Below are 27,813 nucleotides of genomic sequence, written 5' to 3'. Positions count from 1 at the left end.
ATGACACACTATGCTACTTTACTCTAGGCAACTCCACTTTATGACATTCTATTTCACTGTATGGAGCTTCAATCTACTCTACTTAACTCCACTCTGTGCCACTCCACTCCACACCACTCTACACATCTCCACTCCAGAACCCTCTTCTCCATTCTACATCACTTCACTCGAGGACACTCTGCTCCACTTTATGCCACTCATCTCTTCAACACTCTAATCCACTCTACACAATCCCACTCCACTCAACACCACTCCATGTCACTTTAGCCCACCCTATGCCACTCCTCTCTCTGACACTCCACTCTGCCTATGGCACTGCACCCTACTCCACTCCACTGTACTCCACTCAACTCAATGATACTCTATGCCACTCTACAAAACTCTACAACACTTTACTCCACTCTATGCCACTCCACACTATGTTACTCCACTCCACTCCACTTTCCACCACTCCACTCCACTTTACGATACTCTCCTCCTTTGTATGCCATGCCACTCCACTCTACAACACTCTACTCACTCTATGGCACTCTACTCCATGTTACATCACTACTTCATACTACACCACTCTTCTCTACACCACTCGACTCTACGGCACTCCAATTCACTATATGTCACTCCACTGTGCAACACTCCATGCCACTTCACTCCACTCTATTCCACTCTGCTCTACAACACTCTACGCCACTCCACTCTAGGACACTCTGCTCTATACTGCTTCACCCTAGGATACTCTGCTCCACTCTACATCACTCTACACCACCCTACTCTATCCCACTCTACTTCATGTTACACTGCTCCACTCTATGCCACTCTACTCCACTCCACTCTCCGCCACTCAATAACACTCCCCTCTACCTATGACACTCCACTCTACTCCACTCCACTCTACTCCACTCAACTCTACTCCATAAAACTCCGCTCTACAACACTCTACTCCACTCTACAACATTCTCTGCTGTGCCACTCTATACCACTTTATGCCACTCCACTCTACACCACTCCACTTTAGTCCACGTTATGCCACTCCACTCTACAATACCCTTCTCCACTTCACTGTAGGACACTCCACTCCCCTCCATGACACTCTAGGCCACATTATGCTACTCCTCTTGATGCCATTCCACTCTTCGACACCCTACTCCACTCTAGGGCATTCCACTCTACACCACTCAATGTTACTTTACTCCACTGTATGCAACTCTGCACCACTTCACTCTATGACGCTTTACTCTCTTCTATGCCACTCTACCTCAATTGTCTATGACACTCTATTCCACTTTACCCCGCTCCACTCTATGACACTCCACTTTACTTCATTCTATGCCCCTCCATCACACTTTACTCCATTATATGCAACTACATTCCACAACTCTCTACTCCACTTTACTCTATGACACTCTACTCCACTCTACAACACTCTGCTCTATGCAACTCCACTCTAAGACACTCGACAACATTCCACTCTGACAATCCACTTCATTCTACAACACTCTATGCCACTCCACTCTATGACATTCCATGGTACTCCACTCTACGACATTCTACTCCACACAACGTCCCTACACTCTACGATACTTTACTCTACACCACTCCACTGTACTCCACTCCACTTCACTCCACTCTATGCCACTCCACTCTACGACACTCCACATCATAACACTTCAATTTACAACACTCTCCTCCACTCTACAGCACTTTATGCCACTCAACTTTGCCCCACTCTGGCGTGTCCCTTGCCACGTAGAACATTGCCTTTGCGGCCCCTCGCCTCAGAGGTGTCAAGAACATTACGTAACCAGTGCCCTGAAAAACACTTTTGTTAATATAAATGCATTTAGCAGTGCAATACACTTTAGAATAAAATGAACAAAATTAAACAACTGAAAAAAACACATTAGTGCTAAAATTATGATCATGCTTTGTTATTGTGAATGCTGAAAACAAAGCATTGGCAAAGCCAATAGGTCTACCCATGCTAATCTGGGACATTTACTTTGTTTAATGGTACAAGGCTATGTCATAATAATAAGAAAAAAAACATGCTGCCTAATTGTGGCATCATATGCTTGCAATAACAGATTTTAAATATACAAATAGCAATCATATATCATTTTAATGGATACGTATAGATTGGTCCTGGTAGCTAAGAGCAATTGGAGTAGGTAAGAATTGGAAACATAAAGTGTTGGCCTGCCATCCCTGGCACTAAACTGCACTTGTTTAAAGTGGAGGTACATATGTGATCAGGTCAAATGCCACCGCTCACAGCACAAGGCAGCCAGTAGTTGAAGGGGGCTAACCCATTGCCTCATTCTGTATGCAGTAGTGAACGGAAACAAATTGTGAATGAGTATTCAACAGACCAATGGATGAAGAGAGCTGACTCAGTGCCCCTCTATGTATGTATATATTTGTGTTTTTTTTTATTTCTGCATTTTTTCATTACATGGGGTGGCTATCTATCGGTCACACCTAATGATGTGTTGAGGACTGACTTTAGCGCTGGTGACGCACAGTACGATAATCTATGTTGCCCCCACACCAAATCCTCCTCCATATATTCCCCTTACTATCACCCTCCAAAGGTGCCCCACATTTCTTCCCAGCCACTCCCTTACATTTGTTTAATTTCTTTTATAGCACTACTCACCCCAGTGTTGGCTGTCAGAGAGCTTTACATCACTCACTACAGAGAGACAATGAATCATACTTGCTGCATACGACAGTGGGGGCTATAAGGTGTAGGAGTCATGTCATCTGTACTGGTGCCATTATATATTAAGAATACTTGGTCTGAAGAAACAGAACCTCACTATATAAAACGTAACACAGTGGTTGGGGTTGTCTATACTAACAAGAATGTGTGTATTACAAAAGGAACCCTATTTAAGAACTAGAGGTGGGCGACGTACTGTAAACTTGAGCTTGGCTTGAGCCTGAAGTTTGGCTTTTGCCCAGCTGGAGGTCCTGTTGGAACCTCAAGTCCATAACGAGCAGGGCATCGGCCTGCCACCCTCCCTCTTCCCAGGATGTGGCATTATGGCCAGAACTACAGACTTTGGAACTGGGGAACCAAGTTCCAGTCTCACTTTTGGCCCAACTTTCTGTGATTCTGGGCAAATCCCTTACTCTCCCTGTGCCTATAAAAATGAATGAATGTGTAATGTAACTTCTGATCATGTAAAGCGCTTTAATACCTTTGGGTCCTATTCCTGCTGTATAGAAACTGCACAAAGAGGTTAAAACAAAGTGTTAACATTAAAACAATGATTGATTCACAAAGGAGTGAGAGACCCAATTAGACCCTTGAGGGCTTGGGTGGTTAAGTGAAAAGGTAGGGAGGCCTTCAAGGGATTTGATTCAAAGCAAAAATCAGTTGTTCAGTTTACTTAAAGGCTAAAATAAATAACCTAGTGTGTGAGTCATGTAATTTAAATATACATAATCAATTTGTAAAACACATCAAAACATATACACATATAAACAACAAAACACAAGGGTGTATCAAAAAAAGAGCTTTATCAAATATTTCATTAGGTCAGCAATAAATCAAAGAAGCAGGTAAGGAAATGCTGATATGAAGAGCCTAGTAGCAAATCAACAAAAATGCAGCAAAACCTATAAAATACATCTATCTCAAGGAGCAAAAGTGGAAAGGGGCGACCACTCGGTCCCCCCGAACGTATGGTGGAGTGCCTCGATCCCCCCGGGAAGCCATTTTTGGGCGGGAGGCGTGTCTCGGCTGGTATGCCCGAAGCGGCGTAGCCGGGGCGCGCTTTTTCCCGCCCTAGAGTGGGCTGGCCTAGACACCGACGTAGCCAGCCCCGCCCTAGGGGCGGGCAGGGGCGGGTTCTCGCCCGCCCTGAAGACGGATAAAAAGAGACGCAAGACCAGAAGACGTCCTCTTGTTCTTGTGCTCCGAAGCTGCACCTCCCCGCTACACGTGAGCTCGGGACAGAACGAAGAGCCAATTTTGAACGTTTTGATCCTTTTCTTTGTCTTCTAGATACTGCCTCGGGGAGATGCCCAAGAAAGGCGCGAAGAGAATGACGACCGACCAGATGGTGCGGGCCCTTTGCAAAGAAGTGTCCGACATAAAGAAACGGTTGGCAGAACGGGACGGGGAGGAGGGTACGGGCCCTGCGCCGGCTGGAGGGAGACCTAAGAGGCCGAGAAGGGTTCCAGCCGGTGGAGACGTCCCGGTTCCCTATGCCCCGCTCGAGGCGCCGACCCCAGTACCGATCGAGGGGAATCCAATCCCTGTTGTCGTCACCCCGACACCCAAGGGAGACATGCCCCCCGAGCTGGCAGCACAGCTAGCAGCATGGTTGGGGGATAGTAGTGATGCCGAGGCACAGGCGCTGATAAAAGGACTTCGTGAGAAAAGGGAGGCGGCTAAAGACAAGCCGCAAGCGGCAGAAGTCGCGTCCGGTTCAGGTAAGCGGCCATTGCCGATTGCAAGGGACGAGTCAGCACCCTCTCGTAGAGAGAGACTGGGACAACATGTGCCTTTGGCTATAAAGGAAAAGATCTGGTCTGGGGAGTATGTGAATATTTTCTCCTTGCTTGTTGACCATTATGATATGGAGCATGTTAAAAGTCAGAAGGACTTAATGCATCCGAGTGTTTGGCGCGCAAAAATGGCCGCCTTTAAGGTGAATGAGACTATTGGCAACTGGGGCAATGCGTGGGGTATTTTCACATCGATTTTGGGGGGACGTAGGCCCGAGTTGCTTCCTGAGTTTCCCGTTTATCAATCACGAATTATGGGGTACTCGACATCGTATCAAGGTAACCATTGGTTTTGTTATGACAACCTGTTCAGGAAAGAGAAGGAACATAACAAGAGTTTGACTTGGGATTGTTACGATTCTGTAACATGGGATAAAATGAAAGAATCGGGAATGTTAAGAATGCCATTGGTTGGGAGCAATGTTATTGATTACTCCCGCCAAAATGTGGGGACGCCCTTTCGACCAAGTACGAGCACCGACGACCAGTCGAGGCCCGCAGGCAATACAGGGAGAAAGGGTTTCTGTTTCAATTTTAACAAAGGGAAATGTACCAGGCCTCCGGGATTGTGTAAATTCAAACACGAATGTAGTACGTGTGGGTCGTCCCATCCTGAGTCATCGTGCAGAGCCAGAACGGGTGAGAATGGGGGTAAGGGGGGCGCCAAACAGGTCTAAGCTTGGCCGAGGGGCACCGTTACCAACCCCGATTGATACCTTGGCAATGATTCCCTGGCTCAGCGAATACCCGGATCGTACTTCTGCCGGGGTGCTGCGGAACGGTTTTTCACATGGTTTCCGCATCCCGGTGGGGGACTTTCAGGGGGTAGGGTTGTGCAAAAATCAACTTTCCGTGTTACAACATACATCTGTAGTGCATGAGAAAATTCAGAAAGAGGTTAGCCGGGGACGGGTTGCCGGCCCGTTTAGTGTACCCCCGGTACCGAATTTTGTTTGTTCTCCGTTAGGGGTGGTCCCCAAGAGGGACCCAGGTGAGTTCCGTTTGATCCATAATCTGTCTGCTCCACATGGTCTTTCGGTGAACAACGCAATTGATCCGGAAGTTTGTTCGGTGCGATACGCATCGTTTGATGAGGCAGTAGCCATCTTGAATCGCCTGGGGCCCGGGACGTTGATGGCGAAATCTGATATCGAGTCAGCGTTCCGGTTGCTCCCGGTACACCCAGACGATCAGCGTCTTTTGGGATTCGGGTTCCAGGGGTCATTTTACATGGATAGGTGTATGCCAATGGGTTGCTCTATATCATGTGCTTATTTTGAGCAATTCAGTACTTTCCTGCAGTGGGTGTTTACTAAGAAAACGGGTTTTCAAAATGTAATGCACTACCTTGACGACTTTTCTGATCTACCACTCGTAGTATTGATTTCGGGTCCGACGGAACCCTGGGGTATATTGTCTGCGAAACCATCCCCGTCTGTTTTGTTGAGGTCTCCCCGGTGGTCTGGAGCCTCGTTGGTCCTGTCCTAAAAAAGGCTGATGGGATGTGGAGGGTTGTTGGTCCTGTTGATGATGGTTAGTGTTAAAGGACCTCTCGCTCCCTGACTCAGAACCAGTATCTGAGAAGTTGACCCTTTTAGCTGACTGTTGGTTAGGACCTTGAGTGGTATAGAAATCCTTCCTCAAATACGGATATGTTCTCTCTTTATTGTATCTCATTAAGAGATACAATAAAGAGAGAACATATCCGTATTTGAGGAAGGATTTCTATCAACAGGACCAACAACCCTCCACATCCCATCAGCCTTTTTTAGGACAGGACCAACGAGGCTCCAGACCACCGGGGAGACCTCAACAAAACAGACGGGGATGGTTTCGCAGACAATATACCCCAGGGTTCCGTCGGACCCGAAATCAATACTACGAGTGGTAGATCAGGATCAGACGATACCCATTTTTAACTTGTCATCACATAATCTGTCTGAACAGGAAGTGGCATTGCTGTCTAATGGGCTCAGCTTTGTCCCTACATATAAGAATGATTTGTTCCAGACCAAATTGGAACTATACCGCTTTTTTCGAACTGTGCGGCTAAAAAACTTTTTTGCGAATTCAACCTCAGACCCAAAAAGAGGGTTTACGGGTTTGAGGAATCCATCTACCTTTTACCCTTCAAACACGATGATACACAAGGACATAATAACCTTTGAGAATGCCACACTCATTGAAATAGAGTCCCTCTTTCAAAAATCATGTAGATATAAATCTAATCTACCCAAAGAACATCAGTTGGCACTACGAAATCTCCAGAATCTACCAGATACTTTGTTAAAACCAGCAGACAAAGGTGGTGGAATAGTCCTGTGGGAAAGGTCTAAATATGATCTGGAAATGATGAGACAACTTTCAAACCCCACTCATTATAAAAAACTAGCCAGTAACCCCACTAAAAGACTGGCAGCTGAAATTCTAGCCCTAAGCAACTCTGGTCTGGAAGGAGGTTGGTTGAGTGAAAAGGAGGCTTCCTTTTTGATTAACAAAACACCGACAATACCAGTCATATATATGCTCCCCAAGGTGCATAAAGACCTTATAAATCCACCAGGTCGCCCCATTGTTTCGGGCTGTAATTCTATCTTAAAACCACTGGCCACATATTCTGATTTTTTCATTCGACCATTTGCTGTAGAACGTCCATCATACATAAGAGACACAACAGCTGTGATTAATGAAGTGGAGAATTTTCCTTTTGATCCTGCTGCGAACATCCTTGTAACGATGGATATTGAAAGTTTGTACACAAACATCCCCCAGACGGAAGTACTGGAGTTATTGTACACGCTTTTGGAATCCAGATCTAGACCACACTCTGTTCCGTCCTCTTTTATCATGGAATGTATCAGAATTCCTTTGTGCGAAAATTTCTTTCTGTTTCAAAATACGTTCTACTTGCAACAAAAAGGCGTGGCCATGGGCGCTATTTTTGCCCCCGACATAGCGAATATTTATGTCGCTAACTTTGAGGATCAACACATCTGGCATTGTTCCAATCCATATTCAGGTAACATACTTAAGTGGCTACGTTATATAGATGACGTGTTCATGGTGTGGGCAGGATCGGCTGACCAGCTCCTCAAATTTCATGAATGGCTCAACTCCAGGAACACTCATCTAAAGTTCACTTTGGAACAAAATACAACTGAAATGCCTTTCTTAGACATCATGATAAAAGTTGACTCTAACAACCTGCTCTATACGAGCTTATTCACTAAAAAAACAGCCAGAAACACCCTGTTACGATACACTAGTCACCATCCTCAGGCCCTGAAAGATGGATTGCCCTTTGGACAGTTTCTCCGTCTACGACGGAACTGTACATATAAGGACGACTATTTTTGTGAGGCACGTAAACTCAAAGAGAAACTTCAACTAAGAGGTTATCCATCGAGGTTATTAAGAAAATCGATGAAAAGGGCTTGGTACAATGATCGCCAAACACTATTAATGGTGAATAAACAACAAAAGGAAGTCAATACAGTATGTGTCTCCACGTTCGGTACGCACTCTAATGCCATTAAGAAAATTGTCTCCAAACATTGGAGTTTACTACATTCTCTGCCAGAATTTGCACAGAAACCACTTTTCACTTTCAAACGTGGAACTAACCTACAGGATAGACTTGTCCATGCATATGATAGCACCGTCCGGGACAATATTGTAGACAACATGCGACAACTTGTCCCTTTGACTGGCCATCATAAATGCAATAACTGTGCAGCCTGTGCCACTACGATAACCATTAAAACCTGTATGATTAACGGTATCAAATTTTGCTCCAAGAACTTCTCCAATTGCAATACCACCAATGTGGTGTATTGTATTCAATGTCCATGCTCACTCCATTATTTGGGCAAAACAATACAGCCCATCAAAAAACGTATCCTGCAACACCAGTCAAGGATTCGGTGTAAAAAGGAGAATGCCCCATTAGTTGAACACTATCTGCAAATGGGGCACAAAGAAAGTGACATGGTCTGGTGGGTTCTTGAAGTCATCCGACCTAATATACGCCAGAATAATGTCGACAAAATCCTCTCATTACGAGAGGGCAAATTAATCTGTCTAACTGATACGGTCAGACGCGGTTTAAATTCAGCTACAGAATGGCACGCTCTTGCTGTCCTGCCATAGACAGTATTCATAATTCCGAATGTGATATCTCTGTATTTGTTAAGCTATCAAATTAATGCTGTAAAACAACCTACAATCGATGTGCTGTGCCAAAGTGCGTTCTTTTGAAGGTTGTAAAATGTGGATGTTTCACCAACTTACTGGCCATATTTGCCCATTGATTATACTCTTTAATATATGTATAATGTCACACAATATTTGCAACATCGCCCCCTTTGTGCTAATTTTGTGATTGGTTGTTCAGAAATACCCCATGCTCCGCCTTTTTATTAGCATAAGTAATCAGGGTTCGATACTTGATTTTGTCAATAAATGCACGCGTCGTTTATTTTTGAGTTTACCCATTCTAAGATGGCGCTCGATAATTTAGGCAACCTATGACCTGCGCGTAGTCCTATCTCGCGCTCCAAACCTGCACTCAAAAAGCGATGGTAATTGCAGGTCGCTTACTCGGTCTTCCCTGTGGCTGATGTTAGATTGACTCCGACCCTACTTCGTCTTTCAAGGTAAGCGTCATGCGCCAGTTAAGGCTTTATGTTAGAGCGCTGACATAATTTAGATTTTGAATACTGACACCCTGCCCTTTCTTGGCTTTACAGCTAAATTAACACCCGCGGCTGCCATACGTCCACGTAATCGTCCGTTGGATAACAGCACCATTCCATAAGGTATCTATGTACCACGACGTGTTTGTTTGTTTAAATTTAGTTACTGTCCCACAAGCTTACATTTCTTTAAGTAGGCTTCTCCATTTCCCTTGTAGATTCTATATCTAAGGACACAACTACTTTGGGATAAGATAAGGCTTTCAATCTACCAATCTCCAAACGTGAGAGGTGGGTCTAATCGAGTTTACTGTCCAACTTGTCGAGTTGTTCTGAGGGATTTTAAACTGACAGTCGCTCCTCTTTTTTGATCAACCAGATTGTTTAAACTTCCTCGGTGTCTTGAGCACTGTACCATCGAATACCCATCTATCAAGTCACCCTTGGCGTCTTCGTCCACGGGACGTTTGTGTTCCCTGATTTAGGTAATTGCTCAGAACCTATGCTAGGTCAGTTTCTTTATATACGTCTTCACCACGGTGTGTGCATTAAAACACGTGGTTTCTTTGTGATGCAGGACTTGGTCCAACCGTTTCAACGTGTAATTTTGCCTCAAAGACCAACAGTGTGGCGCTTCATTCAGTTGGGGTATGTTTGTGAAACATCCATATTATCGTTATGATTTTTATATGTAACAGGAATGCTTTTGCCTTTATAATTCTACTTTGATATGCTTGTTGCAACTAAAAGTGGACACATGTGCGATTTTTAGATATGCCATCAAAAGCCAATAACGTTATATACATTGTCTCTACTATGGGTTTGTCCTTAAGTAAAAGATAGGCTTCGCCAAATTGTGTATAAACTAGCGCATAAAATGAGAGCTCACCAACAGTGAAGAATTTTGCCCTAAATGGATAGGTTTCTCTGTAAAATGTTAAACTGCAGTAAGATATTGTTTATATTACTTAGTGTCTGTCCATCTCTAGTTAGTCATGTTTTCATGTAGTTTAAATAATTTTATATATCGTATGTTCATGTCTAGTCTTTACAAGTCACGTTTCTTTGTAGTAATGTTCTGTCACATGGGTGTATGGATTAGTGGCTTCTAATGCAAATGGATTTGTAACTATTAATATTTATGTTACAGATTTCAGCACAAGTTATAGCAGTGTTTTTATTGACAACAGTCCTGAAGATGGTCTCGTTAATTGGGTTGTAGAGAGACCGAAACGTCGACCTCCATCTTATCTCTACAGTGCTTGATTCACTTTTGCTCCTTGAGATAGATGTATTTTATAGGTTTTGCTGCATTTTTGTTGATTTGCTACTAGGCTCTTCATATCAGCATTTCCTTACCTGCTTCTTTGATTTATTGCTGACCTAATGAAATATTTGATAAAGCTCTTTTTTTGATACACCCTTGTGTTTTGTTGTTTATATGTGTATATGTTTTGATGTGTTTTACAAATTGATTATGTATATTTAAATTACATGACTCACACACTAGGTTATTTATTTTAGCCTTTAAGTAAACTGAACAACTGATTTTTGCTTTGAATCAAATCCCTTGAAGGCCTCCCTACCTTAACATTAAAACAATGACATTCAAATCATTGACACACATATGTAGACATGGACAAGCCTGTATAGATACATGTGTGTGGCCCTGAAAGGCTAATTGGCTGAGCAAAGTCTGTCGAATGGCACGAGACAACTAAAAGACATGCTCCTTTTATTGAGCAATTCACCAACAAGGCCTTCAAGTCAGACTTGGTGTACAATGAAAAGATGTCTCATCTAATATCAGAATAGAGTCTCGTAGATGGCACAACATTCGCCAAATGCGAAGGGGGGCATGGTGCACTAGGTGAACAGGCTTCTGACTTGGATACATTTGCTCAGCAGGAGTGAATATGTGTGTTTTTACAACACAATAACTACTACTGTGAGCGAGAGTGGTTGGCTCCACAGCGTTGAGTGAATAAGTGAGATAAGAGACTGTTTAGCACTAATCTTTGACCCTTGCAGTGGCTGATCTGTACAAAGTGAAACCAGAAAACCGGGAAAAAATGTAGCTTCTCCACTTAAAATTTGTGATTTTAGGCAATTATTTTATTTCATCAAAATTAATTTTTCTTCATTATCCCGTATGAAAACACGTTCATATATGTGAGTTCAGCATACCAGGTAAACAAAAACATAGTGGGGCTTTCCCATGTTAAAATTGACGCAAAAGTGGTGCAAGGGGCTTGTAAATCTGCCCGTGTGTTTACTTTAACAGACTATAATGCTGCTCTGTGATAATCTGTGCCACATACCGTGTTTACATGACAACTCTCTTGCCTCTTGGTTCGCTCATGGTTTTAGTAGGTATTTCGCAGTGCAAACATTTGCCGTCTTAATCTCAAATCTTCACATGTTAAAGGAGTACAATTTTTTTGAGTTTTGCAGAGATTTTATCATATTTTACTTTTTGGTTGATGTGTGTTTTACACAGCAAACGTTTTCAGGGATTGGCTAGAGCACAGCTCTAAGAGACGAGCTGGGCTATTGGCTTAGCTCTATCTGTTAATTTGTTGTCTCACCCACCTCTATTAAGAACCTTAGAATAATGAAAGATTGAGGAAAAAACAATACGATTCTAAACCAATGCCTTGCTGTTTTGAATGCAGCTCTTTGATGTCGGTGTATAGCTCACTGTGCTAAACTAGAAAGGTTGTAACTTATGAACTGCAAGAAACAAAAGGATGTTTGTGACAAAAGCACTAATTCACTGGAATACATGCATAAAATGCAAATCTTGGATCTGCATGTTGAACCTTGTCTTTTCCAGCAGGCACATTAACCCTCTGTGCTACCTTATGATGAGTCAAAAAACTGCAATTAGACAAAACTGAGAACTCTACAGCAAGAACGTTAACCACCAAACACACTGCTATCCATGTTCTATAATCTAACTTCTCAACGGGAAATATATTTTGTTCTTAGCCCAGGCGTTAAGCCGGATTCTCATCGCTGCCAATTTCGATGAGTCAGTAGATGGGCGATAAAGTGATTTGCCCAAGATCAAGCAGTGTGTGCCTGTAGGGAGGCTCGATGGATGGCAAGCGTCTGCTCTCCAAGGCTGACAACCAGCACCTTGGACAGGCGCTTCCCTGATCAGGTGAGAACTGATAAGAACTTCAACTAGGTTTATCGACTTTGTGAGGATGAAGGTGGATAGCCGAGTGGCTTACGTTGGTTTGAATGAAGTTGACATGTACAGTGCAGGTCTACGGATTAGCCCGCTCTGGTACCTGACACCACCCTTTTAGGAAATGGACTCCGGGATCAGAAAGGGTTTAACAGGTTGAGATCTAAGCATGTCAATGCCGCAGAGAGAAGTGACAGTGATTTCAAAGCCGCGAACAAGCCATTATTGGATCATAGAGAGAAGGGCTGGCGGAGACAGGAAGAGATCCTTTGAAGTCAGGGCTCTGGAGGGGTTCCTGGAAGTGGGGACAGTTAATGGGATGATGACTAGGATAGATGCGGGCGGCACGGGTTGGTGTGAGGACGCCGCCTTTCAACATCTCTTGGCACGTGCGCAGGGACTCCGCCCGCGTCGGCAATTATTTCGAGCGCCGCAGGGCCCTCTGGGAGAGCCGCACGCTGTCTTTTTCTAGCATGTTTTCAATCACAGAAAAGAATAATCGTGATTCAGGCTTTTAGGAAACATAAACCAGTTCTGCGACCAGACGTTTGTTGTTTTGAGGCCTGTGAATAATGCCTGAGCGCACACTGTGTTTTTTCCTCGATCTGATGGGACTCAACCCCAAAGGAATCTCAAAGGAAATGGAGTACTGTTCAGATTGCTTTTCCAAAAATTATCGCAAACATCGGAACAGATTTGGACAGTAGATTGCTCTGTCTTTAGGGTTACCTTTTAATCGGGGAATAAGTCCCAAAAAAAAATAAAGTGAGTGGACTAACCAAGGGGGACATTTTGATGTTGTGTCGATCGGCACCGATCGGCACCGCCCGGCCGGCGGTGGCGATCCGCACGACATCACACCACCATTTACCCCCAACATATTACTATGGCGGGGGTACCACGGCGGACGGAAAGTCCATCCAGCGCTTTTCCGCCGGTTGGATTGCCGGCCTGGCAGAAAAGGCACACAATATGGTGGCGGTGCTTATGATGTATGCGGTGTGTTTGCCTTTCCATGAGACTCTTCCATGGAAAGGCATATGGTAAATGGCTTTCGGGGCCTGTTGCGGGCCCCGGGAGGAGTGGGGGGTGGGTGGCTGCACTTGGGGGTAATCATGGTGCCCCCCACTTCATTGGCATGCACAAGTTGGCAAGCACCTGTTCAATTGTTTGCAAAGTCTGCATTTTAAAATATCTTATGGGGTAAAGACACCTGCTGTAGAGATCTTTATGTGCCCAGAAAATCTCAGAGAATCGTAATAATGGAAAGTTAACTCCTGCGGTTCATGCATTTGCTGGAGAGTATCTGTTTTATCTAGTCCCAGTTTGGAATCAAAGTAGCATCGAGGGTTAATATGTCTCCAGTTAAGCATTGCTTTTAACAAGGAGGTCCCTTTGTTACTTGCAGTTCATAAATTGTAATCCTTCTAATATAAGCACTGTGAGCTATGAAGGACGTGTGACTCCAACACTTTTGAACCCCCCACTGTCGTCAGTGGCGTAACAAAACTTGAGGGGGCCCCCTGTAAAGTGCATGGAGGGGCCTTCTACCGGACTTACTCAGGAGCTCTCAGGCCAGGGTAATGTCTTGTGGATGCCCCCTGGAGCTCGGGGCCCTCACACTGCAGGGGCCTTTGTTACGCCACTCACTGTCATATGTAACATGTTCTGTACATTGATTTACATACATATGATTTATTATCTATGTATAATGTCTATGGGTGATGTAAAGCGCTCTGACACCCTGCATCCAAATGAGGTGCACTATAAAAGAAAAAAAAATAGTGGTATTTAAATTGTTATTTGTGTAAATACCCGGACAGAACAGCACATCTGATATTCTTACAGTGCATGCATATCTCTTATATACAGGGTTTGAACAAAGTCCAAAGCAAGCCTCTCTCAAGTATCTGTGAAGTAATAACAAGCTGTCAGACTGCTTCCCCTCTTTTGCCTTTAGGTGTGAAGCTCCCACTAGCTCTCAGCCAGGATACTCCAACAAAAGGAGGCCTTCTTACCCCTTAACTTTGGCCTTTGTTAGGGGCCCAGCTGGAATCCGATAAGCCCCTTCCCTGGCTGCACATTGCTGCTCTGAAAGAAAGGAGAAAACGTGTAGGTACCATTGAAAGTGTCCCGTTCACCAGGACAAGTTCAGCATAGTTCTGTGGGGGGCAAGTTCTTGGCTGGGCAGACGGCTTCCACCCTGTGAAATTAGTGGGTAGACTCTGTCTACCCGCGTGTACAATCAACTCGTGCCCTGAATGAGGCGATGGGGAAACCAGCCAAAAGCTGCATTAGTCTAACCCCTTTCGGATGGTACTTGGTAGGGACGCATACCCAGGCAATGCTAGTCAACTTCTGCTGTTGCATCATACAGTCACATTCTGGAGAGACCTGGAATCTTATTTGTGTTCAGCTGTAATGTCTACAGTCAGCCTCAGGTTTAGGCAAAAGCCACATAATTGTGTAGGACGAATATCCAAGTGTGCATTACGAATATCCAATAGTGCAACAAAGGTAGTGTGGCTAGAATAGACTGAGTTGTTTTAGTTGCCTATGTTGTCAAGTTTATTTGTGTTGCTCAGGTGGGTGACAAGCCTGTGCTGATGCAATAGTGATGTGGATTTTCTATCTTTGTAACCAGCACCTGCGCCAGGCGAAAAGCTAAAATGGATGCAACCACTGGCACAGACGGAGAAAGGGCTCAGGTGTGCAGCACAGACCTGGAACGTGCATTGTAAGACAATGATATGAAGAGGCCAGGCGTGCAATTCCCATAGGGCTAGAAGGGCTGCAGTCCCTCCCTGTCGTGTGTGTCGCCTGGGCTGCTGCAGTTTGAGCTGCTGTGGGCTCGGCTGGGCAGTGTCTGAAGTCTTATCTCTGGCATGCCCGAGTTTTTCACAGTCCTTAAAAGTCCATTTTGCATATTTACATACCTTTGTAAACTGGTTATCGAGGCTTAGGTTTTTTTTCTGGTTCCAGTAACCCGTGGGTCCCCACTCTGCCTATTCCTTACATTTGCATTGTACATTTACTGCCCTAGTGTTATAATGCATTTCACAGAAAATAAATATAAAGTAGGGTTGCCAAAAGAAAAATGCCAGCCATGTGTTGTTTAAAGGCCTGCAAAGACCTCGTGACACTAAATAGGATTATAAATAAAAAAGTATGTATTCATATGTAATGTGACTTTTCTGGCTTTGTTCCCTTTAATTATCAGTCATGGATAATTCAGGCAGCCCAAGAACACAATTAAAAGTGTTTTCTAGTTATATTTTCTGTTGGAAGTATACACAGATAAGTGCTAAAATACCGCTTTAGATGACTGCTTAGTTTTTGTACCGTCTGGAACATCTAAATAATGAGCTGGCAACCCTAATCATAAGACTGGAAGTTTCTTGCTGGATCAGCACATTATTTGTTTCCTCCACCCTCGATCCCTGATTAATGCCATAATAGCTATATTTTAGCATATCTGATACCCTACGCTGCCGTCAATAGCATGCTGAGTTACTACAAGTGTTTGGGAATGCACCCTGCATTCAGACAACTCACTCCTCCTTCTCGCCTTTCACTTTCACGCTCACCCTGCACTCACAGCGATCACCATGCACTTATACTGATCACCAAGCACTCACACCATTCACCGGCTCACCCTGCACTAACAGTGATCTCTCTGCACTCACATTGCACTTGCTATATTCACCCAGTACATCCTGCCGTCACACTAGCACACTTCTCACCCTGCACTCATGTGACACTTCATTCACTTGTCCCCCTCACTGCTTAATCTACAATTTCACTCAAACAAGTCCATCACTAACCATGCATTCATTCATCCCACTCTGCACTTCCATCTGCACCCAAATTCATATGGTCACCTCACTCACCATGCAGTCACTTCTCTTACCCTACGCTCACACTGTTGCATCGCTCACCATGCACTCACATGGGCACTCCTGTCAACTACACAGTGCAGAGGGTTAATGTGTCTGCTACAAAGAGCATGTACCATGCAAATCACAGTAGCGCCATAAAAAAATGAAATTTTTATCAGAAAGGTGTTATATAGAGAGATGGGGTGCGTTGTTGGTGAGTGGTAGTGAGGGAATTCATGAAAACGGAGGAAATGGGGGAGAGGCACCAAAAAAGACTTGCACCATGTGCAACCAGTGCTAGGGCCAGCCCTGGTTGGGAGTGTTAGCGCCCCCCCCCCCGCCCCCCCAAAGTTCGAGTCTAGTTGCGCCACTGGAAGAGGCCTTCACACTCCATAACGGAGCTAGGAGGTAACAGCCTTAACTCCTGAAATGGCCACCTCTCCAGTCCTCCTGCCCCTCTGCACTCTAGTCTGCTCCCAACCACGCACATTCAGCCAGGGTCTCCTGGTCTCACCTCCTCCCTTGCTGCATCCTAACAGTTTATTGCTGGTGGAGTTTTTGTTGTTCAATGTGATTTTATTTATTTGTGGATTGTTTTGGATGGCTATTCTGTGGAATACAAAATAACAATTTTGGAAGGCTCCCTTAACCCCTTAAGTGCTGCCTCGGTGCATTGGCCGACGGCAGCACTACCTCCCCAGTGCTGCGCACGACCATTGAACGTCCATTCAGCACTAGTTCTAATGGACAGCGCAGCACTGGGGAGGAATGTTTAATAGCAGCTATGAGGTTAAAACTCAACGCCTCCCATTGAAACAATTTGTCGAAAAGGTAAAGAGACAGTCTTAGGTTCATGCCTATTTTTTGGAATATTTTGTAAAGATTTGTCAAACTGGACCTAATTTGTTTCTCCTAAAAGTATGGTTCGAAATGAAAGGATGGTTATAGCCTTGTATGTTCCAGAAGACTTATGGGGTTGGGTAGACTCAGTCAAGACAGATACCTGCCTCAGAAAGGCAGGCAGCTCTAGGAAGTCTGTTATGTTGACACGAGAATAAACGTCACCCAGGCCCTCATCACCAACAGACTCGACTATGGAAACGCCCTCTACTCAGGAACAACAGCCAAGCTCCTGAGACGACTACAACAAATCCAGAACGCCTCAGCACGACTGATCCTCGACGTACCCCGAAGCAGCCACATCGCACCCCACCTGAGAAGCCTGCACTGGCTCCCAGTCAACAAAAGGATCACCTTCAAACTCCTCATCCACGCACACAAAGCGCTACACAACACCGGACCATCATACCTCAACAACCGACTCAGCTTCCACACCCCCACCCGCAACCTCCGCTCTGCCACCCTCGCCACAGTTCCCCGTATCCGGAAAACCACTGCCGACGGCAGATCCTTCTCCTACCTCGCCTCCAAGACCTGGAACGATCTCCCTGCCAGCCTACGACAGACCCAGGACCCGCTGGCCTTCAGAAGACTTCTCAAGACCTGGCTCTTTGATCAGTAGCAGCCCCCCCCCCCCCCACCCTCAGCAACTTGAGACCCTCACGGGTATGTAGCGCACTTTATAAATGCATGATTGATTGATTGATTGATGTTGAAGGCTTAGCACCGAGGCCCGTATGCAAGGAGCATTGAAAACTGGAGTACAGTCAAGGCCATATAAAAGTACAACAATGTAGGTGCACAATCAGTCACTTGTCATCTAGAACATGTAAAAAGATAATAGATGTGGGGCAAAGTCAATTACCTCTCTAGTTGGCATTACCTGTCACTATTTTTTACTTACTATTTTTAGCTAAAGAAACTTTTCTACTTTGTTTCTCCTAAAAGTATGGTTCGAAATGAAAGGATGGTTATAGCCTTGTATGTTCCAGAAGACTTGTGGGGTTGGGTAGAATCAGTCAAGACAGATACCTGCCTCAGAAAGGCAGGCAGCTCTAGGAAGTCTGTTATGTTGACACGAGAAAAAACGTCGCCCAGGCCCTCATCACCAACAGACTTGACTATGGAAACGCCAGATCCTTCTCCTACCTCGCCGCCAAGACCTGGAACGATCTCCCTGCCAGCCTATGACAGACCCAGGATCTGCTGGCCTTCAGAAGACTTCTCATGACCTGGCTCTTTGATCAGTAGCAGCCCCCCCCCCCAGCGCCTTGAGACCCTCACGGGTATGTAGCGCACTTTATAAATGCACGATTGATTGATTGATTGATGTTGAAGGCTTAGCACCGAGGCCCGTATGCAAGGAGCATTTAAAACTGGAGTACAGTCAAGGGCATATAAAAGTACAACAAGGTAGGTGCACAATCAGTCACTTGTCGCCTAGAACATGTAAAAAGATAATAGATGTGGGGCAAAGTCAATTACCTCTCTAGTTGGCAATACCTGTCACTATTTTTTACTTACTATTTTTAGCTAAAGAAACTTTTCTACTTGCCTTTATACTTTACTATTGGGAGACGCCACAATTGGGTAGAGATCTCTGTAAGCAAAGTATAAGGACATTTAGAATATGTATTAATCTTATAATAAATTTGCTTAAAATATTTTTGTGTTAATAATTAATTCAAATGTTTAAATGTTGAACACAATAAAAATGCTACTGGACAATTCAATTAATTTAGATTAAAATCTGTAATTCATTGAAATACATTAATTAAAATGTTAAAATTATCCGAAGTTTAAATTGAAAAGATAAATTCCCAACTAAGGTAAAATAGTAAAAACATGTTTTATTATACATCGATCATTATTGAAAGTGGCGTGCAGAATTGATTAAAAGAAGTTTAATGATGTTTTTGGGGGGGGATTAAAATTGGATTTATTACAAATTGAAAGTGAGACTGATATACATGTCTCAGGAATTATCAGCATAAAATATAAAAGAAATTCTGTAATTGCTAAGCAGAATATTAAAAAGAGGATTTGATGATCAGTATTCTATTTGCGCTCCTCTTGCCTTTTATGAATGTAGAACATCTACATCTCCTAAACTAAATCTACTCTAAATTATACTGGAGGAGGAAGCCCTAATTAAATCCATTAAAGGAGAAAGTAGTCAGCATAGCAGAGCCTTTGTAGAAGTTCTCCAAAAGGAAAGACTATTGCCTAGCATGAAGCCACATAACAGATGTCTGGACCTCTCTAATTCTAACAGGAGTCTTAATAAACTGAAGTGTGATCATCAATTATACCCACAAAAAGAGCCTTTGAGAATCCCATGTCACATGACTCATGATTTTCCACCTTCAAACAGCAAAACTTGGCAACTAAAATTGAAACTCTGTTTTGCTGGTGGACACATCAGAATGTCCTTGGATTCTTCCTATCATTCTTTTCCACACGGACAGTTGTCCTCCCTTTGTTCGTTATGTCTTCTCATCCTTATCAAAATGATTCCTTCCGAACTGTACTATCTCTCTCACACAATGTACCTTCTCTATTCATAGGATCACACAACTGCACATGCACAGGAGAGATAAACATTGCATCAAAAGCAAACACTCAGGTTGAAAGTTAAACATTAAGAAATCTAAATGCTTAATGCCTTTAGTCAAGTTAGTTTGGCACCCATCTTAATACATATTTAAATGCATTATTACTGATACATATACAGGTATAATATAGATGTAGAGTACTATTGAAATGGAAACTTTTTTAGTTATAAAATAAACACAGAGTATTATTCAAATGGGTACTCGATACATAAAAATCAGCCATATTATTCAAACCACACAAATGCAGATATACACGAGAACTGCAATTCCATGTTACTTCAAGGAAAAGGTTAATATGCACAATCACATACATTTTGAGATTACACAGTGAATGCACCTTCTGTGTCTGTTCAGGTGCACCACATTAGGGGCATATTATCAAGGGGGTTTATCTCTCTATTACCTAGCTGCCGCTAACACCAGTTAGCGACAGCTAGTAGGAGATAACGACCATCTTGTGCCCCACTTTGCATGTCAGTGATATTTATCACTAATGAGATGCAAAGTGGGCGTGCCAAGATGTTAGCGACTGAAAACAGTCACTAACATCGCTATCTCCTATTACCAACATTTGGAGATATTCGCGCTAAGCGGGAATATCTCCAAAAGCTAACACCTGCCCTGAGCAATTCTTAGCCATGTTATCCAATGGGAGGTGGATAACATGGCTAAGAGCATTAGCTCGCTAATGCATGAATATCTCTGACTTTTCAGCGATATTCATGCTTTGCGGCGATTTTTACCGCATTTGCGTTAAACCTTGGTAATACCAAGGTTTATTTGCGGTACAAATCGCCGCAGCGCTGCGGTAAATTTTTGTCTCTAACCAAGCAATAGCGATAATTATCGCTATTGCTTGGTAATATGCCCCTATGTTGATAATGTTACATCACACAAATACATGAGGCCATGTGTAAATATATATGTGGCCTAACCAAAAAACTGGAGTCAAATTTACACTTCTTTCTATAAATTGGGCTTTAATAATAGTTGCTGCTATTTTCTCAGATGTGTGCACAACAAATTCAGTAGTGATTCATGAATTTTAAAACATCTTATATAGTACAACACTTTGAGCAGAACAAACCCATCATTAGCATTTAAAAGGGATCATGATGTTTAATGATGTTTTAATAAAAATAATGTTATATTAATATATAAATTACAAACAGGTTGATAGAACATTGTATGAATAAATAATAGCTATGTTCTATTTTTAAATTGTAATATATAATTATAAATATTTGTAACTTTTTAATAATTGACTTTAATATACCATTATTTCCTATGGAGTTTTATTTGAAGGCTGTACCTGCATTTCTGTTCTATGAGAGGATATTGTAGTACCATTGTTGGCTATATGTGGTTCTGGAGTTATTACTGTTTCTTTTTGGCAGTATTAACATACAAGTAAATTTGGCTCCACACCTTATTCGGAGGGTGAGGGGGAGACATGTAAGTCTACATTTTGAGTAACTTTACACTCAGATTTTGTGAACTGCCCAAAGTAGTAAAATTACTCAAAAGCATAAAAGTGAACTTTCACGTGTAACTTACTCACAAGTGTAAGTTACCTTTGTTGATAGCCCCAATGGTGTCCAAAGCCAAAATTATTGTCTTTGGGAACGAGGTTTGTCTTACTAGCTTGTTTGTAACCAGGAATTTACTGGAATTCAAAATTAGCATTCTGAACCATCTCATAAGGGCTGTTTCTGAAAAATAATCCCACCCATGGTCCCTGTGTTTCATGTGTGGCACAAATATGTTCACTATGTTTCTCATTGTTAAGAATGCCACCAACTTTAATTTGCTTCACATCATCCCTTGGTCTTTTGTGAATTATATATTGGACTAAGCAAAAGGTTGCTACTATTGTTTGGGAGGAAACACATAGGAAAAGCTCTCTGTGTCATAGAGGAGAAGGGCCTACTCAGCTCCTCTGTGCTGTTTACTCCAAGGCTTGCCATCTATTCATTACTCTTAATCCTTCATACTCAATGTCTTCTGATTAATTCAACGTCAACCCTGAGAAACTGTAGACTTATTATGAATTGGTAGTTCGCACTTCTACCTAACTTTAGCACCTGCCAGCAGTCTTTCACCAAGACCATAAAAGTATGGAGGCTATCAGTCACAGGATCAACTGTGCCAAGACCAAGATCACTTCCACAGACAATGCTCCTTTGGTAACCATGCTACCTCCTTCACCCCGGTTCACCGTGGTTCGATTAGAGGAAGTGGAAGCCCCACTCAGGCAAAAATCACAATCCTTGATAGGGTGAGCCACAAAAGCCGCTAAATTAACCTGTGCTTAACTCTCTGGTAGCTTAGCATAAAAGCAGTCAGACTTAACCTAGAGACATTTGCCCACATGGGTACTTCCTCTAAACCAGGAGGTTATTATGGAATGTTGTTGTCCATACTGTTTGGCATTGCAAAATGGTTCTAAATAGGTCAACCATGCTTGAACTTTAAAACAGTTATAGACTATTTACAATACCTTTGCAAGATGAACACCCACTGATATGTTTAGTTTTGCTATTGCAAACATATGCCCACCATGTTTAGAAGTAAGCGTGGGCGCAAAATTCGTTCCGTTCATGGAATTTGCGGATTTTTGGTAAATTCGCCGTCTGTGAATCGCGGAAATTTGCCCCAAAATCCGCAAATTTGCAAGCTGACGAATTTTCTTGCTTGTTTGCGCTTGAAAAATACAATATCACGTGCACGGCGTTGACTTACCATGATTCTGTGTTCGCCGAGTTGTTTTTCTCCCGGTTTGCGTGTGCTGCACCATTTTGGATCTTGCTGCATGATCGCGCAAGAGTTTTTCGACCGCGATTACATCATCGCGGCCCGACATCTTGCACAGTGAGAGTTTGACAACGTGAGTACGTCATAAAGGCCCGCGATCACACAACGCCGTAGATGCGGCGCGCAGTTGACTTCCAGCTGGAGATTTGAACAGCCCGCGTTCCCGAACTTGCAAAAATTGCAATTCTGCACAAGAAATCCACCGCAGGCAGCATAAACCTTCTGAAAATCATGATTCTGATCAGAATAACTCCTCAGATTGACATTTGGCTGCACTTTTTTGCGCAAGGAGTCCATTTTTGGGGGGGTCGGTGGGAGGAAGGAAGTGCCCCAGAGTCTTCAACTTCCTGTTCCTGTCCAGCAGGATCCTCCCAGTGCTTTGTCCATGTCCTGGTCACTTTTGATTTGGATCTGGAGCTGGAAGGATTACTTTTTGTGGCTGCTGCTGGATATTTGTATTTGGGGACTTTTTGGACTTTGGAGTTTGGATCACTTTTGGATTTGAGATTTTACATGTAAGTTGGTGTTGTTTGTTTGGGGCATTGCAGTTGCTGCAACTAAAATTTTAAAACTTTTTCACAACTTTAAAAAAAATATATTGTGGGTAGCCACAGTATCCAGAAGGCCCAGGGTTAGTCATGGGTGCATGATACAACTGTTTCTGGGAGTTTCTTTTTAACTTAAATCTCATTTATGTCATGGAATTTTAGCTCACTGTTATATGTGGATTTTTTTGGGGGGTGCCTGTACAGCCTCACTAGCCAGTAGGCCCAGGGGTAGTGAGTGGTGCATGGACCAAGGCTTTGTGTAGGGCCTCTTGAATTTAAACATCATTGAGGGCATGGATTGCATTGGATTGTGTTGTTTTTTTTGTGTGTTTTTCGACTTTGTGGATGCTGTTGGGGCCTGACCATGTGGGTGGAGGCCATTTTGAGGCCTGGTCCAGGCAGGGCCTGGCCATGTGGCTGGGGGACAAGGGGCCATTTTGAAGCCAGGCAGTGTGCTTTGAGCCATAGTCCTGCATGCAGCATGCCCTGCTTTCACCCATTATGCCCAGGGATAGTGAGTGGTGCATGGACCAAGGCTTTGTGTGAGGCCTCTTGAAATTAAACATCATTGAGGGCATGGATGGCATTGGATTGTGGTGTTTTTTGTGTGTTTTTCGACTTTGTTGGTGCTGTTGGGGCCTGGCCATGCTAGTGGGGGCCATTTTGAGGCCTGGTCCAGGCAGGGCCTGGCCATGTGTTTGGGGGACAAGGGGTCATTTTGAAGCCAGGCAGTGTGCTTTGAGCCATAGGCCTACACCCAGCCTGCCCTGCTTTCACCCATTATGCCCAGGGGTAGTTAGTGGTGAATGGACCAAGGCTTTGTGTGGGGCCTCTTGAATTTAAACATCATTGAGGGCATGGATGGCATTGGATTGTGGTGTTTTTTTGTGTGTTTTTTGACTTTGTGGGTGCTGTTGGGGCATGACCATGTGGGTGGGGGCCATTTTGAGGCCTGTTCCAGGCAGGGCCTGGCCATGTGGCTGGCGGACAAGGGGCCATTCCGAAGCCAGGCAGTGTGCTTTTAGCCATAGGCCTGCACCCAGCCTGCCATGCTTTCGCCCATTATGCCCAGGGGTAGTGAGTGGTGCATGGACCAAGGCTTTGTGTGGGGCCTCTTGAATTTAAACATCATTGAGGGCATGGATGGCATTGGATTGTGGTGATTTTTTTAGTGTTTTTTGACTTTTTGGGGTTTTTAACTGATGTTCCTCTGGCTTCCTTTGCTTTTAGGTGCACAAGAGAACCACCAGTGCCAGGAAGAAGTCCTTCAGCAGTGTGTGCAGCACAACATCACGTGACGTCACGTGTGGCCACAGACAACTCTGCAACTTGTGCAACTGCGGCCTGCTGTTCTGACATCTGAAGAAGATGGGCCCAAAGAAAGGTGGCCGTAGCTCCTCTACTAAGAAAGTTGCCACTGCCAATAAGAAGGAGCAGAAGACGCAAGTGATGCCACTTACCAAGGAGACTGGTGTGCCCACAGACACTTTTTTCGCGGGGGAAAAAACAACGCCTGCAGCAGCGGGGTCCGCCGGGGACCAAGCTGGGAGCAGCACCTCCGCTTCATTGGGCTCAGTGCCACCACACCAAGTTAGGTCCAAGTCCATGAGTGCTGCAGAGGCAGCCACTTTGATTGTTCAATCACCATCGACCAGTGATGTTGGCTCATCGCAAGAAAGTAGCATACAAGCAACGCAGGGTGTAACTGAGCTGACGAGTGTTCAACAACCACAGCCGCAACGACAACCACAGGTGCAACTAGTACAAGCGCAAATACATGGGCAAGGAAAGGTGCAAGTACATGCAGAAGGAGAGGCGCAAGTACATGCGCAAGGAGAGGCGCAAGTAGAGGCAAAAGGAGTGGCACAAGGAGAGGCGAAAGGAGAGGCGCAAGTAGAGGTGCATGGAGAGGCGCAATAGAGGCGCATGGAGTGGCACAGCTGCCCACAATGCTTGTTCCTTCAGAAGTAGGAGCACATCAGGAAATCGAGAATCAAGCAGAGGTATCATCCGAGGAAGTCACTCCTCCTGATGATGATCCATTATCTTCCAGATCCCCAGAATGAAAAAGTTCAAGGAGGGCTACTACAAGTTCTTCTTCAAGCACCCTTCCTTCTGATGATCTTGATTGGAACCCACAAATGCAGTCTGAGGGGGAGGCACGCCATGAGCCGACAAAGGTAGCTAAGCATAAAACGAAGGTTCCCGCAAGGCTTCCACTTATGGGTGATGACAACGAACAAGAAGTGGTGACTTCTGCTGCTGATGAACAGTCTGACAATGACCCAGTCATCACAGTTGTCACTCCAGCCCCAGCGGGCATGCAGCAGACAGACATTTTGACCCTATCCCGAATGGCTGCTGAGCAGGATGTGGGCGGCGAGGCACTGGTACCACCACCAACGCAGTTAACTACAACACTAACACGACCTACATCTTCCATATTTTCTCGTCAGAAGGGCTGGCAGGGACCTCCATCCATCTCAACCGCCATTACCTCAAGTAGTGGAGTTGTAAGAGAATAACAGTGTCGAATTCAGCCACGCCCATCCTCCACTTCATCTGGCATTGAAACTGAAAGTAGCACCTCCACCACCAGCAGACATCTCCAGTCCCCAGTTTGGGACTTCTTTAGTGTTAGCCAAAAGGCGAAAACATGGTTGTTTGTTCGATTTGTAAAATATCAGTTAGTTGGGGTAAACTTGGTACCAACTATGGTACCGGGGGCCAGAGAGGTAATCTCAAAAAATACCACACTATCCAGTGGGAGGCTCACCTAAGTAAGATCCAGGAAGCCAAAAGAAAAACAAATCCAAATGTATCCATTGATATTGCATCTGATGATGACGAGGAGCTGATCGTGCAGGGGGGAAGTGAAGAAGCGACAGACATTTTTTCTGGTACACCCAGTACCCCTGGCAGCAGCACTGCAGTGGTAGCGCCCACACCCTCTACCACTGCAACATGTATGAGGCACACTAAGAGTCTAGGAGAAACACCAATGTGAAAAAGTACATCAATGAGCCTAACTGGTTTGAAGAAGTCTGCATCATCATCATCACGTAAACGGTCCAGACCTCCATTAGCAGAATGTTTTGGACGGATGCGCCATTTGAACACAACCACCCAACGGCACGTCTGTATAACGCAAACTGGCTAAAATGCTAGCGCTGGAAGGGGTGGGTTTTCTAGAATTTGTGGCAACAGTCTGCCATAAATGGAAGGGTCCTAGCCGGTCCTATTTTGCCAGAGTTGCTGTTACAGCACTACATCAAGATGTGCTGGAGGTGATTGGCGCAGCTATTCAGAAGAGTGCTGTTCACACTGTCCACTTGACAACAGACATGTAGACCAGTTGCCAAGCCCTTGATTACATGTGCATCACTGCACACTGGGTCTCTTTTGCAGACACAGTTTTTCAAGCTACTCGGAAACATGCATCAGTAGCCATATTTGCCATAGAGAAAACTCATACTGCACCTAACCTTTTGAAGGAGTTTGATAGGAAGGTCTATGAATGGCTGCATCCAAGAAATCGCATGATTGGTTGTGTTTTCATGGATAATGGCAGTAATATAGTTAAGTATGTATCAAGAATGATGGACTAGGCTGTTCCTGGTAAGGGTAAGTGTTAGTGTGCTGGTCACAAGGAAATGGGGACGTGGTGGTTGACGTGTGCAAGCCTACCACTGGGTATCCATTGTGTTGGATATAATGGCCTCACACACCTTTGCAGGTGTCATGCTTCATCATAGGCAGTGCTCCTCGTTGGGTAGGCGGTGCAATCCCCGATGGGCACACCTCAAAGAGGGGCTCTTTAGCAGAGATGTTTTTATCCAACTGCCCGTGGGTGAAGTGCGGGTGTGGGGCCAAAGGGTTGTAGATAGAACAGTGAATTAAAAGGAAGCAAAAAGTACCAGAAACAACTTTATTCGGGCGGTCCTTTGCTTCAATTAAAAATTGGGAGCTAGTCTGGGTTTGCGGTAAATTAAGATTTCCTGGCTCTAGACTAGACTAGGAAGTGTAAAAATTGGTCAACAAGGGTGGGAGCAAAGTAATATAGTTAAGGCCATGCATCTAGGTGACTATTTCAGAGTGCTGTGTTTGGCGCACACTATTAACATTGCTGTGAAAGATTTCTTGAAAAAGGAAACCACAGTCAACAAGTTACTGACCACCTGCCGAAGAATCTGCAAACATTTCAGCCATTCTTTTAAGGCCCGGAAGAAGCTGAGGAGCATTCAACATGAACGTAGACTGCCAGTCAAAGGACTCATCCACGAGGTGGCAACACATTGGAACTCAACCTTTTACATGCTTGAGCGTCTGTCTGAGCAGTGGGGGGTAATCAATGAGTAGCTCTATAAACTGGGTTCTACTATGAAAGACATGAGGCTAGAGTTGGGGAAATGTAAGCTAGTTGCAAGCCTGACAGACATGCTTTGTCCTTTTGAGGTCTTCACACGTGAAGTCAGCAGGGAGGACTGTACTTTGGGCAAAGCTATCCCATTGTTGCGCATGCTAGTGCACCAACTAAAGGCGATGTCTTCAATGTTCCGAGATTATGCTGAAAAGCAAGACTCATATCAGTTGGCAGAGAGGTTATTAAGCTGCCTAGTTAACAATTAAAGGCATAAAAAATACATACAGAAC

The sequence above is a fragment of the Lissotriton vulgaris genome, chromosome 9 (assembly GCF_964263255.1).
Source record: "Lissotriton vulgaris chromosome 9, aLisVul1.2, whole genome shotgun sequence".
NCBI lineage: Eukaryota > Metazoa > Chordata > Amphibia > Caudata > Salamandridae > Lissotriton > Lissotriton vulgaris.
Note: the sequence above shows the minus strand (reverse complement) of the source record.